We start from the raw sequence: 16,300 nt of genomic DNA on the forward strand, positions 1-16,300 counted from the left end.
GCAGAGGAAGACAGCTCTGGAAAATTAGAGGTATTTTGAGGCAAACAAAAACTGAGAGTTTACTACTATTACATTAAATGTGAATAGACTAAATGTTCCCATTAAAAGACAAAGATTGTCACACTGGATTATAAATCAGTTGTCTACTATTTACAGTAGACTACCTAAAATATCAGACAGTATTTCTCAACTGAGGGTGATTTTTGTCCTCAAAGGGACATTTGACAATGTCTGGAGATTTCTTTTGTTGTCATAACTGGCAGGAGGGCGTGTACTATTGACAAGCAGTAGCCTGGGGTGCTGCTAAACTACAGTGCACAGGACTGCCCCCTTACAACAAAGAATTATCTGGCCCAGAGGGTCAGCAGTGCCAAGGTTGAGAAACTCTGATATAAATAAACAGAAAATTTGAAGAATTAAAAAATGGAAAAATGATACACCATGAAAATATACAACAAAAGGAAGACAATAACAGCTATATTAATGATAGGCAAAACTATCTTAAGTCAGAAAACATTTCTAGAGATAAAAGGTATTACTTCAAAAGAATAAAATTTCCATTTATCAGAAAGATATAAGAATTTTAAATTTATAATTACCCAATAAAATGGCCTCAAAATGCATAAAGCAAGAATTTGCAAGACAAAAACAAATTCACAATTGAGGTGTTTTATGTTTACATTTCTCTCATGGTATTTGATATAACAAGCAGTCAAAAAAACAGGATATATAAGATTTGAATAACAGCTAATTTCACTGATGGGCATTTATAGACTCCCGTACTTAACTATGGAATACATATTCTCTTCAAGAGCACACATGGATCATTTATCCAAGTTGACCATATATATACTAGACATACAGCTAGATCAACACATTCCAAAAGATTAAAATTGCACATAACTCTGCTCTCTGACATTGGTATCATTAAGAACAATAAGAAAAAGGTGACTGGAGACACACACTGTGCCCCAAATATTTCAAACTTAAGCAGTACACTTCTATGTAACCCATGGGTCAAAGAACAAATCACAGTAGAAGTTAGAACTGAATGATAATGAAAAATACCATATATAACAAAACTCCTGGGGTGTAAATAAAGCTGAGTTAAAGGGTTTTTTATAGCTTTAAACCCACCCATCTCAAGAAGTTAGGGGAAAAAAACAGCAAATTAAACCCAAAAAAAGTAGAAGGAAGGAAATAAGACAAGAACAGAAATTAGTGAAAGAGAAAACATTCATAGACAGGATCAGCAAAACCAAAAATTGGTTCTTTGTAAAGACTAATAAGATTCAAAATCCTTATAAAGACTGGTGAAGAAAAAAAATACAAAGATTACCAATTTCAAGAATGAGGGACTTCCCTGGTTGTCCAGTGGTTAAGACTCTCTGCTTCTACTTCAGGGGGCACGGGTTTGATCCCTGGTCAGGGAACTAAGATCCCGCCTACCACGTGGCACGGCCAAAAAAAAAAAAGAATGAAAATGAGAACATCCCTATAGAACCTACAGGCATAAAAAAAGTGTATTTCTAAAAGAATGAACTCCAGCTTCTTACCCTGGGTGTACACAGCCCTGTGTGATCTGATCATTTAGATTAGATCCTCTCATTTTATATCACTGGCTCTTAAGTCTACTGTGCAGCCATCAATCATGCTAAGTCTGTTTCTATCTTAGGGACTTTGCTCTAACTCGTCACTTTTTCTGGGACACAATGGCTGTCTCCTTGTAGTTTGATCTCAATTTTAACCGTAACCTCCTCAGCAAGGCCTTTCCTGACCACCAGCCTAATGTAGCCACTAGTCATTCCCCATTACATGACCCAATTTTAATTCCCTAATTAGCACATGTTATTATCTAATGTCTTAATTATTTCCTCCCTGCCCCAGATATAAAACACATGAGAGTAGGAATCTTACCTTGCTCACTAGAGTGCACAGAGTAGGTGCTCGATAGATGTATGTTGATTGAAATACCATCTCATTCAGTCAGGGAGAGGTAGGCTAGGGGAAATAGGAAAAAAGTAGAAACAGAAAATGAAGAAAAAAATCAAACTATTTAAGAACCTATTGTGTACAAAACTATAGTGTTTTTTAAAAAGGGAAAGAAGGGACAAGAAAATGTGCACAATGGGTTGAAAGGAGGGGGGCGGGAAACACTTTAATCATATAGTAGTACTGTTGTGTTTCAGAAAAGCTCTTTTAATTAGAGGGAAAGAAACTAACTTTGTTGAGCTCCGTCTGTGGAGGAAGCCTAAATTGCCAGATGATGTTTTTTGAAAGATTTCATTTCTACTTAGAGCTGTAACCAAAATAATTTTCTTTGTTTTCAACTCTTTCCTAGGAAGAAAAGAGCAAGTTCTTTCATCTTATAGGAGGAAAAACAAAAGGCTCTTCGCCTTCATGGTGTAATATTTGTCCAGGATTACTGGTAGTGCCATTCACTGAGAGAGAATACAAGAAAACTCATTTTGGAGGGAAATCATAAGTTTCATTTTGAACAGGTTAAGATTTAGAGGCTTTTGAAACATCCAAGTAGAGAGAGATGTTGACTAGATAATGGGATACATCAGCCTGGGTCTCAGGGGAGAGGTCTGAGCTGGAGCTCTAACTCTTTGATGTACACAAGGTAATTGAAGCCATGGGGGTGGATGTGAATGTCTAGAGAGAGAGAGAATAAAGAACGAAAAAAATGAGGTTCCGGGGCTGAACCTTGAGCAACTCCAGCATGTAATGGTTAGGTGGTGGGATACCAGCCTCTGCAGGAGATTGAGAGGAATGGCTAGGAGAATGTGGTTTCATGAAAGCCAAAGTTAGACACCTTTCCAAGGAGAGAGGAGGGTCAGCAGTGTTGAATGCTGCTGAGACATCAAGGAGAACAAGGAATGAAAATGATTATTAGATTTAGTGACATTGAAGCCCGTGACCTCAGTGAAAGTCGTTTTAGCAGAGCAGTGTAGAATCTGAGTCAGTCTTAGCTTTGCATCCCCGGTGCCTTTGCATAGGGTAGACACTGGATATATTTGTTCATTTTACTGTGAAATGTTTAGTAATGCAGGAATATGTATAATATGTATATGCAGAATTTAAAGAATAATTATAAAGTGAACAACATTTACTGATCACCCAAGTTGAGAGAATCTTAGAAGACACCTGTCTGCCCCTCCCTGCTAGCATCTTCTTCTCCGCCCAGAGATACCACTCTGCCAGTACTTAAGGGATAAGTATCCCCTTGCTTTTCTTTATAGTTTTACCACGTATGAATGGTTCCCTAAACAATACGCTGGTTTTTTTTTTTACAATATACTTTTTAGTTTTGACTGTTTTGAATTCTGTGTAAATGGAATCATACTGTATCCACTCTTTTGGGTCTTGCTTCTGTTGCCCAACATTATGTTTTTCTGATCTGTCTGGGGTGATGATGAGACTGTATGTCGTTTGTTTTCACTGTTATATATAGTATTCTGTTGAATAAATATACCACCATTTACTTTGACATTCTGCTTTTGATGGACATTTGGGTCACTTCCCATTTTTGCTGTAACCAGCAACACCATCATGAATATCACCATATGTGCTGCCTTATGAACTTGCGTAAGAGTGTTTCTAGGATGGATGTATACATAGGAATGGAATTGCTGGGTCTTATGGATATGTTCAGCTGTTCCCTAAAGTGGTGTGTCAATTTACATTCCTATTCTTTCTGTGTGAGAGTAACCACTGCCCTAGATCCTCCCCAGTGTTTGACATTGTCAAACTCTAAAATTGCTGCCTGCCTGATGGCTATGAAATTTTATCTCATTGTGGTTTTAATTTGCATTTTTCTCATTATTAATAAGGCAAACTTTTTTAAATTGAAGTATGGTTGATTTACAATATTGTGTTAATTACTGCTGTATAGCACAGTGACTCAGTTATGCACATATATGTTCTTTTTCATATTCTTTTCCATTATGGTTTATCCAGGCTAGTGAATATAGCTCCTTGTGCTATATAGCAGGACCTTGTTGTTTATCCATTCTATACATACCAGTTTCCATCTGCTAATCCCAAACTCCCAGTCCATCCCTCTCCCACCCCCCTCCCCCTTGGCAACCATCAGTCTATTCTCTATGTCCCTGATTCCGTTTCTGTTTCATAGATAGGTTCATTTGTGTCATATGTTAGATTTCACATATAAGTGATATCATATGGGATTTTTCTTTCTCTTTCTGACTTACTTCACTTAGTATGATAATCTCTGGTTGCATCCATGTTGCTGCAAATGACATTATTTCATTCTTTTTTATGGCTGAGTAGTATTCCATTGTATATATGTACCACATCTTATTTATCCATTCATCTGTCAATGGACATTTGGGTTGTTTCCATGTCTTAGCTATTGTGAATAGTACTGCTATGAGCATTGGGGTGCATGTATCTTTTTGAGTTATAGTTTTATCTGGATATATGCCCAGGAGTGGGATTGCTGGATCATATGGTAAGTCTATTTTTAGTTTTCTGAGGAACCACCATACTGTGTTCCACAGTGGCTGCACCAACTTACATTCCCACCAACAGTGTAGGAGGGTTCCCTTTTCTCTACACCCTCTCCAGCATTTGTTATTTGTAAACTTTTTAATTATGGCCATTCTGACCGGTGAATGTTTTTTGTATGCTTATTGGCCATGTAGTATTTCACAAAAGAGAAAATCCAATCAAGTCTATTGTCCATTTTTCTGTTGCACCTTTTTTCTCATTGGTTCATAGGTATTCTTTAATATTTTGGATGCAAATTCTTTTTTGATGATGTGTGTCGAAAATATTTTTATCAGTGTAAGGTTTGAATTTCACTTTATGATGCCTTTTAATAAATAGAAGATTTTAATTTTAATATAGTCAAATTTATCAATCTTTTCTTGTTTAAAAAACCCTTTCCTACACTGAAGTCATTATGATTTTCTTCTAAAAGTCTTATATGTCTGTATTTTCCACTTAAATATTTAATATTTCCACTTAAAAATTAATTTGGTGTGGAATGGGATATCAGTTTCATTTTTTTCCATGTAGATACCTGATTTTCCCAGCACTGTTTAAAGAAATATCCATCCCTTCTCTATGGATCTGACATACCCATCTGTCAGATAACAAGTGTTCATAAATGTGTGAATTTGTTCTGGGAATCCCTCTTTGGTTTCATTCAGTGATGTGCTGATAAATGTTAGCAACCAGCTCCTCTCTCTCCTCTCCCATACACTCAAAAAAGCCCCGATTTGTAGCATTTGCTGATTTCTGGTGGGGTTTAAATACTCCCACCATGACCAGTTTCAAGCTACCAACATGATGTCATAGAACGCAGAGTTCAGAAGAGATGCCAACAGTGGGCTCTCAAGAGCAGGGTTTATTCCAATGCTACATCAAAAAAGTATCTGGGGGCTTCCCTGGTGGCGCAGTGGTTGAGAGTCCGCCTGCCGATGCAGGGGACACGGGTTTGTGCCCCGGTCCGGGAAGATCCCACGTGCCGCGCAGCGGCTGGGCCCGTGAGCCATGCATGGCCGCTGAGCCTGCGCGTCCGGAGCCTGTGCTCCGCAGCGGGAGAGGCCACAACAGTGAGAGGCCCGCGTACCGCAAAAAAAAAAAAAAGTATGTGGCCCAATCCTCTTACTGATTTCTATGGGCCCCCAGGGCCTTGTAAATACAAATATTAACACATCAATTTTCAGAAACATAGTTACTGGGAAAATTAGGCATAATTATGAATTAGTTCCATCCACTTAGTATTATCTTATACATATTTTAAAGCTACCCTCTTCCCCACCTCCCCTCCCCCACACATATCCTGATCATTCCCACCTAAAAGTTCTTGGGGTCAGGGTTGTGACTTCTATTCCTTTATTCTCTCCTGTCCCCGTTCCCCAGTAGCACCAGCTTCTTTGCCAAATTCAATGACTGGGAGAGGAGGCTTGCTACAGAAATTTCAAAAACGTGGACCAAGTCACAACTCTAGGATGTAAACCACTCTCTGGGTCAGGTACGGCCTGGGAAGCAGGAGGTTGTCCAGAGGCAAAGCAGACTCCTTACATATCTCCAAGTCTATTACAGCAAATAAAAAGACTGGCCTGTTGGTGTGGCATCAGCCAGGAAACCTTGGCACCAGTGACTGAGCTTTTTGGTATCCGTTCACCTATAATTGTATGACTCCATAGAACTTTTTCTAAATGGGGACCGTGGTGATCATAACGGTCTGTAATGTGGCCCTAGTGGCCCTGGTCAGCTTATCGTCCAAAGTAATAACAACTGCAGTAGCTTCTGTGAGCGCCTACTGTGTGTGAGTGCTGTTCTAGAAGTTGTACAGGGATCCTCTCTGCCCCTCACAGTGTCCCTTCAAGGGTGGTTGTTCCATTTTACAGATGAGGAAATAATGACTCAGTGAGGTACGGCACCTTGTCCTCAGTCACACTGGTAGTAGGTGACAGGTGTATCCCATCCCAGGCCTGGGTAACCCCAAAGCCACTACCCCACACTGCTTTGTTCCACTCTTCACTTTGTACGTCCATGGTAGGATTCTCCACTTTGTGCCTTGTGTTGTATTTCCCTGTATATATTTCTATTTTCCTTACAATATTGTCAAAGTCCTTACAGGCAGGAACTGTGTCTTTTCTACCTACCGTCCAAGCAGCACTAAGTTAGGCTGACGAGGTGAACTGGATTGAGTGACCTGCCCAGGAACACTTCAGGGTCAGTGTCTGGGTCAGGAGTTGCACTTTCTGCTGGGAGACGATCCCAGGAGGCTACTACCTCCCATCTTCCTGTGCTTCCTAGCTCTGACACCCACCCAACAGTCCCTGGGTCCACTGGAATGTGTACTTAGGAAGCGAGGACTACCCCCAGCCCTGGTCAGCAGGTGTCTGCACCTACTGCACCCCCAGCTTCTGAATGGCCAGGACTTGTTCAGATAGAGAATGAACATTCTTTCCCTGACATTTTCATTTTTCACTATGTTTTGTGCTAAGAATATTGTGGTGTTTAAGCCCAGTTACTTTTAGAACTATAGGCAATTTGGAAAATAAATAAAGGCACAAATAAGAAGATGAGAATCAGCAGTAACCATACCACCCCAAGCAACTACTGTTAACATTTTGGTACATGTCCTCCCAGCTAGCTGTACATTCAGTAACGTGGAATTCACAAAAATGAATTATATTATGCATGTTATGTTTGTAACCTGCTTCATCCCCTTCCATTTTTACTGGTTATTCCAAATCTAGAGGAAGCCCTGTTTAGAGAAAAGTCCTCTCCTCCCTCTTGCTGTGATTTAGTGGGTGAGATGAGATTAGATCATAATTATACTTATTTAATGCCATTTAAAAGTTAGTAAAGCATTTCACATCCTAATGAGGAAAAAACTTAGTCTGACTCATAGGGCAGAGGCAAGATCAGTGTTTATATCTTTATGCCAGCCTGAGAATCGTTCCACCACTATTTATTCCATCTTTCCACAAATGCTTTAAAGTTTCAGGTTTCAGGAGGAGAGAGAGAAAAAGTACAATTGTAAGTAGGGCTAGATGATCAAATGTCGGGGCCAGATGGGATATTGTTTTTAACTGCATATCCGTCTGAGGCGTTCTTTTTGAAATTATTATTGACTAACTTCTGAATATGTTTTACATGCATAGGGAAAAAAATTTAAAAGCTATAAAGGGTATACAGTGAAAACAGCCCCCCACCCTATCTCTCATCCCTCACGTTCCTCTGCCACTCGGTCACCTTCTCCGGAGCATCCCTGTTAGCAGTTCTCGTGTGTCCTCACCTGAAGCATTCTGAGTTCAAAGGGCAGGGGCCTGCAGAGGTGATCAAGGGTGAGAAGAATGCGCTTCTGTATTTTCCTCTATCACATCTGTATCCTCTGCTGAGGTCATCCGAGTAACTGGGATGCAAAGCCCTCAACAATATTCCAAACGAAACAGAATCTCCCTCTGCCAAAGTCCCCTGTGGCTGTATCTCGAGGCAGCGTCAAAACTGCCACCTTCTGTGCCACTGGAGGCACTGCTGACCCCGGACCAGTCTCAGCGTCAGAAGACTGAAAGCCTCGTCTGGGCTCTGCCCTGGACTGGCTCTAGGCAAGTTACCTCATCTTTCTGAGATGCCCGTTTTAACTAGGTGATCTCCAAGTCCCTTTCTTCTCTAACCATGGAAGATTAATTAAGAGAATGTCTTAGCTTGGGCTGCTATAACAAAATACCATAAACTGGTGACTTATAAACATCAGACATGTATTTCTCACAGCATTGGAGGCTGGAAGTCCAAAATCAGGGTGCCAGCATCATAGGCTTCTGATGAGAGCCCTCTTCTGGGTTGCAGATGGCTGACTTCTTATATCCTCACATGGCAGAGAGCAGAGCAGAGGAAGCAAGCTCTCTGGTAGCTCTTATAAGGGCACTAATCCCATTCATGAAGGCTCCACCCTCATGATCTCATCTAATCCTAATTACCTCCCAAAGGCCTCACCTCCTAATGCCATCACACTGAGGGAGTAGGGATTCAACATACGTATTTTGGGGAGACACAAACATTCAATCCATAACAGGGGATAACTTAAAACAGTACTTCTCAAGTTTTAATATGCATGTGAATCACCCAGAAATCTTGTTACAATGCAGATTCTGATTCAGCTGATCTAGGATGGGGCCTAAGAGTCTTTTTTTTAAGCCTGCTCCCAGGTGATGTCATCTACTGGTCTGAGGCTCAGGTCTTGAGTAGCAGGAACCAAGCTGGCCTGACTAATGGCCCATGACCTGTTCTAGGGATTAAGCACCTGGGAGTTCAGAGTAACATTTCCTTTGAAGCTGAGAGCTCCCTCTGGAGAACCCTGGCACCCGGTTTCCTAAGATTCTTCTCTGCTAAAGAACGCTGACGTTCTGTGAGCTCTGCTGGGTGCCGGGCTCTGTGCCGAGTGCTCCAAATACATTCTCTCTCTTCATCCTCACAGCTACCCAATGAAGGCAGTGCTGTGATTGTCCCCATTGTACAGATGAGGACAGTGCAAGCCTTCGAGAGGATAAAGTGCTCAAGATTACATAGCTGGTAAGGGGCAGAGCAGGCATTCCAACCCAATATGATTCCAGAGCCTTGATCTTACTGCTGAACTGAAGAGCAGAATGGCGTTCTCGGTTCCAGCCTTGGAAGTAAACACCACTGCATCATGTGTATGTGGAAGCAGACACTGTTGTCCATTGGCACAGAATGTCTCCTCCAAGGGTACATGTCTCTGCTTGCAGATCTACCCTCTGCCTCAAATTTTCTTGATACCTCTGAAGGGGTTCTGACGGCAGCAGTATCATCCAATGGGTGGGGTAGGAAGGCTGCTCCCATGAACCTTCTCTCGCCCCAAGGAAAGGGTTCCTTGGCTGTGAACGGCACTTAGATCTGTCATGGGAAGGCCATGGGCCTTAACAGGCCACATCCATTTTCATTTACCTTCTGAAAGAAGATTAAGGAGAAAATTCAATTTTGCCTAATGCCTCCCCCAAATGGCTAATTTATATGCTAATTAGCAAGATAAGAATCGATGAAACTGGTAATCAATATGATATCCAAGGCACCAGTAATGAAATTCATTTTGAGATGCACCGCCGGTGGAAATGAAGCAATTACACAGAATAAATGGGGCAGCTCAGGGAATAGGGGCTCCATATTGCACTTGACTGCATTATTTCCCCCATTACTCCTCCCCTCACCCTTTCCCCACCCCGTTGAAATCAACTGTCCATGCCGATCCTTTGGAGCACCCCACACCAGCTTCTCCCTCTCTAACGCCCAACCCTGCATGATCCCTATGGATTTGTGGTCCAACCGGGAGAAAATGGAGGAGGGAAAATTACACTCTGAGAAGGCTGGACGTACAAGCCCTGGAGGAGAATCAGGGGCTGAATAGGAGCTTTTAAGCCAAATGCTGAGTAGTGAATAGCACTTCACTCTCATACTTGCTGAGCATGGTTTAAGGGTTTCCAGTTCTAGAGCTTAAGTATAGCCACTGTATTGCCTAGATTTTCCAGAGCTGTCCTCATTTCAAACATTTTGTCTCATCAGACCATATGTCAAATGATGTGTCCTATTTAAGTCCAGTGTGAAGTAGGCCATAGTGTCCTCATAAGATCTAGCCTGACTCTAGGAAGTCTTATTTCAACTTGACCATTTATTCATTTATTCCAGGGTTTCAGATTTTTTTTCTTTTCTGTGTGTGTGTGTGTGTGTGTGTGTGTGTGTGTGTCTGTGTGTTGAGGGGGTGATTGCAGTCATCTCTGGAGATTAGGGACACAGCATTATTCATTTCGTACTTTTCAACTAAGACAATTAAAATGTGTCTTTTATCCCAATGTCTGCTCACTGGTATCACCTGGGGAGCTTTTTCCCCCAAAATTTATTTATTTATGAAAATTCTTAGCATATGAAAATGTTGAAAGAATTATACAGGGAATATTATATACGTATATTTTTCTAGATTCTACAGTTAGCATTTTACCATACTTGCCCTATCACATATCTATCCAACTATCCATCCCTCTATCCATTCATGAGTCTAGCTTCTTTTTTATGCAGTTTCAAAGTAAGTTGCAGGCATCAGAATGCTTCACCCCTAAACACTTCAGCATGCATATCATTAACTGGAGTTCAATATTTGTTTCTTTTTTCTTTTGAGGTAAAATTTGTGTACAATGAAATGTACAGACCTGAAGTACACCATTCTGTAAGTTTTGACAGAAACATATACTATGTATATGTATACATATAATATACATTAATGTAAACCACCCCCTATCACCATATAGAACATTGCCATCACCCCGGAAGTCCCGTCATGCCCGCTTCCAGTTATCCCCCATCCCCCCACTTCCAGAGGTAATCACCACTCTGATATTTCCCACCCTAGATTAAGTTTTCCTACTCCTACAACTTCATGTAAGTGGAACCATACAGTGTGCACTCTTGTGTAAGGTTTCCTTCATCCAGCATAGCACTTCTGAGATACATCCATGGTGTTGCCTGTATGGATGGATAGTTTGTTCCTTTCTATTGCTGACTAGTATTCCACCATATGGATGTACCACAGTTTTTTAGCTAATATGAATAAGGCTGCCAGGAACATGTTTGTATTAGACTTTTTATGGACAGATGTTTTCATTTTCCTTGAATAAATTCCTAAGAATGGAATTTCTGAGTAATAGGGTAGGTGTATGTTTATTTTTATACGAAACTGCCAGACCATTTTCCAAAGCAGCTTGAGGAGCTTTTAAAATACAATGCCTCCCCCTTATCCCCAGAAACTCTTAAATAATTAATTAATTAGTTTGGATTGTGGCCCAGGTGTAATTGTTTCTGACATAATCATCTGGTGGTTCTAATGTGCAACCAGAGGTAAGAATCACTGAAGATATATTTCACTATATTAAATGCAAAACGTTTCGTGTTTTTTTGTGTCTTTACTTTGAAAAGTGGCTTTCTGTTGCTGTTCCCTTTTTTCCTTTATTTTTACTGCTGTAAAGACTTGGGTATGGTCTAGGATGACCTGGATGTCACAATGCAGACTTCAGAGTAAAAAGACCAGCTTTCTGATCCCAGTTTTCCACCTTGTATCACTTGGCCAAGTTACTCGTCAGTTTCCTCTTCTATAAAATGGGGTTTATTGTAAGATTTCCAAGGTTATGAGGATAAATGTGCCTGACTCAAAGCATTTTCTGAAATTCACCATAGGATTGGGGTGGGAAGAGAGTTTCCAACCCCCCGGGTGAGTGGGATTCCTTAACTCTGCCTTTCTGAACAAGGGCAGATTGACAGTTCTTTTCTTTGGTTCCTTAATGGATGGCAAGGCTGTGAATGTCAGAGGTTGAAGAGCTGTCACCACCTCCCTATAATGATTGAAGTGTAATTATCTCTTGTCTTACAAATACGTAAAAGGCACAAGTGAGTAGGATAAGGATTTTGAGTCGGTTTTCCATCCCAGTGGTAACTTGGGCTGCTCTAGCTATTCACCATGTAACCAACAACACACCTTTGCGAGACTGCTGGCTGGAGGCGGTGTTAAGACAACAGGGAGGAGCTATCCAGCAGCTGATTACTGAGCATTGAGTCAACAACTACAACAAAACAAACCACTGAAATCTGATCCCTACCATCTGAAGCCTGGCCCACTTCCCCAGGGGAGACAGACCTGGACACTGTCTTCTGAGTTCACCTTTTATGACACCAGTTCAGATCTGAGTGAACTGGCCCCTAAGCCTTACAGAAAGCTGGTTTGTGTGACTCCTGACGTTTTATATCAAATGCTCAATCCTTGTTGGGAAAACAGCAACAACAAAAACCTCTTTAAGGGGTCTTCTGAGTGATGTGGCTTCTCTCATTGTTCAACCATTTGAGTAAGGATTTGCCAGCGGGCACCAGGAAGAATGCAATTGTGAATAATAGGTTTTCCCATGTGAGACAGTTCAGAGTGGGCATAGATGAGGATCTTAAATCAGGCTAGAAGTGCCACGTTTTAGCTCCTTTCTGAACAGGAGGGCTGTGGAGCCTCCTACTTCATGTCCTCCACAGACAACTACTGAGAATGCAGTGTTCTGGCCTTCCCAGGGAAGTAGGGTTTCCAGAGTATCAGAGGTTGCTCTGGGCTCCATTTATCAGAATGGAGATCCAGGGTAAAGGATGGCTGCTAATGAGCCCCTCTTTTCAACTTTTTGGCCTCCCTGAGTGTCTGTCTGTGGGACCCGTGTTCTTTTGTCAGGGGGTGCAGGGCAGAGGGGGTGAGGAAAAGAGATCAGATGGCCTGCTATCTGAAGCATGTGCCTGGCTTCAGTAGTCCCCTTTTGGGTTGGTTTTATTTTGTAATACGTCCCCTGAGACGACAGACTAAGCAGCCTGGATTACCCTGCAATTTCTCCAAACTATTTGCATGAAATACTGCAGGCAAAAAGCCCAGCCCCCCATTGGCTGTTGCTAGGTAACAACATAATCATCAGGAAATTAGCCTGTCTTTTTTTTTTTTTCCCAACCCGGAGTGTGTGGTTGCAGCGTTGTGCAGGAAGAGAGAGGGAGTGGAACAAAGAGAGATGAATGGGATGGTCTTGAAGGCGGGGACACCACAGCCACAAACCTGCATCCCACGGTAGGACAATCTGCTTTGGGTTGGGCTCTTTACTCAGTCAAGCCAATATTGGTACATTTTCCTTTCTTATAAGTATGACAAAGCTAGCAGTTCCCACAGACAGCAGGAACAGGAGCTATGGAAGCAACTCTGACATTTGAAGTGATTTTGAGAAGCAGGAGATAGTGCTTAATATATGAGAGTGACTCCAAGTGACGATGAATAAATGAATGTGTCTGGAGAGTGTGTGTAGGAAGATAAGACCCCATTCGTGTGGCTGGAGAATGCCTGCAAAGAACAGACCTGAGAATGTGCGTGTGAATGAGGCGTGTGACAGAGGCAATCCAAGCATGCTTTCAAATGTGGAAGGAAGCCCCATAAACTGAAGTTTGGGATTGTGTCCGTTGTGACTCCACCAGCGTTTAGGCATGTGGTCCTACTGTTTTTCAGCCAGGCAGTCGTCAGCCTACCCTTCTGCCTGGTTGGACTCGGCAGGTGAATGAAGAGTAACATGAAGAGAGCATTTGTGTGTGTGTGCGAGCGAGTGTGTGTGTGGACACATGCGCAAGTGGACACATGTGCACACGCACGCACTTTGGAGCATTTAGATCATTTTCAAGACTGTATACTCGAAGAGCAGCACGGCAAGCCCTGACAAGTGTACAGTTACACCTGGACACTTCCACGGGGTAATGAATATCCATAGAGACCATGAGTACTTTCCTTTCCCTTCCCGCTAGTCCCAGATGGCTTTCCCACCTCTAACCTCCCTTATCTTGTCCTCCTTTTGAGTTCCCTAGCAATGACCCTGCCCTTACACTAGACCCTCCATTGCCGTGCTGCATACTTCATTGGCTGGCTACGACCCCAGGCAAGCTAATTGCCTTGTACCATTCAATGCCTGCCAGATTAATGACTCCTCCTGTGTCTGGTTGCCCACAGCCTCCTCTGAGATTCCTCTGGGTCCTCTCTCTGGCTTGTCTTTCCCTTCTACCCGCCTCCTCAGCTCAGACTCTCTGAGCTTGACATCTGAGTTTTTAGAAGTCATTTAATTTAAATGCAAAAATAGAAGCACTGTCTTTTTTTTTTTTTTTGGCCTGATCAGTGGAGGTGGTCCCCTGCCCAGTGGGAGGGGACCATTTTGTAACAGCGATACAAATATACAAATGTAACAGGAGCAAGACAGAATGTGTACCAATAAGCAAGTGCAGAAGGGAACACAGGCTCCCAAGCAGACAGCCCTCCACAGTGACTAACTCCCTCCAGTGGGTGAGCCTAACAAGATTCCAAGCCCCTGCCCCAGAGGGAAAAGTCATCCTGAACTTACAGTGGCTCAAAGCCCCTTTCTGAGTACGTGCACTAGATGGCACGAACCTGGTGCAGGGCAACGTCAACACCCTCTGTACAGATGTGACAGATGCTCTCCAAGACAGTGGTCCCTGGACCGGCAGTATCACAGATCTGCAGGTGGGGCCTGTAGTCTGTTTTGACAAACTCTCCAGGTGGATTCTCAGGTATGCTAAAGTTTGGGAACCACTGTGGGCCTGAAATTTTGCATTTTTAATAAGTTCCCAGATGATACTGACCACTCTTTGAAAACCTCTGCTGTAAGAATAGAAAATGGAGGACAGCGTGTAATGGGAAGGATCTCCTTCCAACTAGAATGCCCCCTCCCTACTTCCAAAGTCCCAATCAAACCCATCTTTGCAGGCCCACCCCAAATGAAACTCCTAGCTAATTCAAAATGTAATAAGGTTATCACTTTACATCTTGTTACATTTCAGGGATCAGCAAAGTAGGAATGGTTGGGGGACGGGGATCAAAGAAGAGTATGCAACAGAGACCGTGTGCGGTCCTCAAAGCCTGAACTTTTTACTAACTGGCCCATTACAGAAAAAGTTTGCCAATTCCTGTTATATTTATGTATGTACTTTTCTTATTCCTCCTCATAAACTTTAACTCCAGAGTCAATATCTGAATCATTTTTGTATTTCATTCAGTACCAAGCACATAATAATTGTTCAACAAACATGGGAAGGATGGATGTTGGTTGGGTGAGCTAGTTTTGTGTTTCACCAGTGTCCTGAAAGTCCAACAAAAGAAATGATCAGCTTCTGTACTTAGCCACTTTGTGGCTGCCCCATCCATGAAATAAGAACAATAGTTTCTCATTTGAGTAGATGATGAGAATCAGGAAGTTCACACTAATGGAGTTTATTCTTTTTGTTGGTAACTAGAATGATGAAAACCAGTGAGGAGCTGACCTGCCTCTTGAAAAACAAGACTAGCATTTAGAATCATAAATGGAAGTACTATAAAAATAAGCAACAACTTACATTTTCCCTTGGATTTCTGGTGTCCAGTAAAATATTTTCATGGTTATACACTACCAGAGTTAAAAGAGATCCTAGAGGCAAACGCTGCATGGATCACACCTGCCATGACTCAGCCTCTGCTTGACTGCCTCCGCCGACTGGAAACTCACTTCTTTACAAACCAGCCCACTCCACTTTTAGCAACTCCAACCGTTAGTAAGCACTTTTTTCTGTTGAGTTGAAATCTATCTCCTTACAATTTCCACTCTGCAGTCCTATTCTAGCTATCAAAATTAGCTACCTAAGTTTTATAATATGAGGAATAAAGTAGGGTAAACGTATACTTGACTGGAAAGAGTAGAAGATTGAGGGGGATCTACCCCATTTAGATAGTTTTCTTCTACAAACAGTAGTGAGATGGTTTAGAAATACAAGAAGCTAAAAGGCAGCAGGTATGCCAAGGGAAGAAAAGCAAACGCATGGGTATAAAATGGGATAGAACATAACATTCCAAGTACAATAGGAAACAAAAGACTGGTAGTGACAGTAGATCACAGGCTGAGCACAGACATGCCTTATGTATGTGCTAGAGAGGAATGTTAATAGCAATTAGAGGCTATTATTTGGGACAAAGGAGGGAAAGGAGGCCCCGAGCTGGGCCGGGGCAGGGGGGTGGGGGGTGTCTAGTGTGGGGGTTACTCTGCAATTGCCTTGTGATCCCAAAGCTATGAAACAGCTGCCAGGACAAGTTGCTGGGGCAGAAGCACAGCAAGAGAAAGCCTCTTAGGAATGGCCAAGTCCTTTAACTGGTGGGCTGGGCTGAAGCAGTGAGGGCCTAAGGAGGGGACTGTCCCAGAGAAGATGGGAAGAGAGG

General features: G+C 42.2%; 1 protein-coding gene across 6 annotated transcripts in view; it reads left to right on the forward strand.

Moving 5' to 3' along the window:
- The window catches only part of PHC2 (polyhomeotic homolog 2), a 102,600-nt gene that overhangs the window by 24,595 nt on the left and 61,705 nt on the right, over window positions 1-16,300 (forward strand). The window contains exon 1 of one of the 6 annotated variants that reach the window (XM_060308188.2): window positions 5,936-6,007. The exons of the other annotated variants lie outside the window; for them this stretch is intronic. The gene's annotated coding sequence lies outside the window, so the exon portion shown is untranslated. Of the gene's footprint in view, window positions 1-5,935; window positions 6,008-16,300 lie in introns of those variants that run through there. 6 annotated transcript variants of the gene reach the window in all.

The sequence above is a fragment of the Globicephala melas genome, chromosome 1, assembly GCF_963455315.2.
Source record: "Globicephala melas chromosome 1, mGloMel1.2, whole genome shotgun sequence".
NCBI classification, from domain to species: domain Eukaryota; kingdom Metazoa; phylum Chordata; class Mammalia; order Artiodactyla; family Delphinidae; genus Globicephala; species Globicephala melas.